Source organism: Charadrius vociferus, unplaced genomic scaffold, assembly GCF_000708025.1.
Source record: "Charadrius vociferus isolate BGI_N301 unplaced genomic scaffold, ASM70802v2 scaffold1412, whole genome shotgun sequence".
In the NCBI taxonomy this organism is placed as follows: Eukaryota; Metazoa; Chordata; class Aves; order Charadriiformes; family Charadriidae; genus Charadrius; species Charadrius vociferus.
In genome coordinates, this window is record NW_009647053.1 from 33,511 (window position 1) to 34,644 (window position 1,134).

The following is a 1,134-nucleotide window of genomic DNA, read 5'->3' on the forward strand; positions in this document are numbered from 1 at the left end:
AGACCTCTCCGGGCCAAGGCTCTGTAGCTCACAAGCGTGTCTGAGACCGTTAGCACTGTAACCTCTGGGGCTGAGCCCGCTACCTGCCCTCATGGGGACCTTCCTGCTGGGTGCCGGGTGCCAAACGCTGCTCGTGGGGTTGGGGTGCCGCCTGCTGTACCCCCTTCCTCTGCCCGGCCGCGGCCCCAGGGCACAGGCTGCACCCCACGCTCGCTGCTGCTGGCAGGCGCCCCGCAGGGCTGGGCCCCGTACAGGCACTTTCCTTGGGTTTGTATAGGTTTTATGGGCACCATTAAATGATGACAGGACGGGAGCGCCTTTCCGTGTCGTCACTGTCCCGTCAGGAGCTGCCTGAACGCTCTCTGCCCTGTGCGGGGGGGCTGTGGCCGCAGCCCCCGCGGGGGGTGGAGTAGGTGGGTCATTGCCCCAGGGGCTGCTGGAGGGGGTGCTTTCTCACAGGGGTGAATGTCACTCTGTCTCCTGTCACCTTCCTGGGACAGCTCTGTGTCCCCCAGCCGGTGCTGGCTCCCGCAGGGCTGTGCTTTTCCCCCTCCTCACTGCGGCGGTGCATTGGGCAGCAGCAGCCCGGCCAGGCACACTGGTCCTGCTGGGGTGTCTGCAGGGACTGTCCCCGTTCGTTAGTGACATGGACGGTGGGATGGAGTGCACCCTCAGCAAGTTTGCCCATGACACCAAGCTGTGTGGAGCGGTCAACACGCTGGAGGGGAGGGAATGCCATCCAGAAGGACCTGGACAGGCTGGAGAGGTGGTTCAACAAGGCCAAGTACGAGGTCCTACGTCTGGGTCAGGGCAATCCTAAGCACAAATCCAGGCTGGGCAGACAATAGATCGAGAGCAGCCCTGAGAAGGATCTGGGGGTGCTGATTGATGAGAAGCTCAACATGAGCCAGCGATGTGCAATCGCAGCCCAGAAAGCCAACTGTATCCCGGGCTGCATCCCCAGCAGCGTGGCCAGCAGGGCGAGGGGGGGATTGTGCCCCTCTGCTGTGCTCTGCTCTGGGGAGACCCCCCTGCAGTGCTGCCTCCAGCTCGGGGGCCTCAGCACAGGAGAGACGTGGACCTGGTGGAGCAGGGCCAGAGGAGGCCCCGGAGATGCTGGGAGGGCTGGAGCCC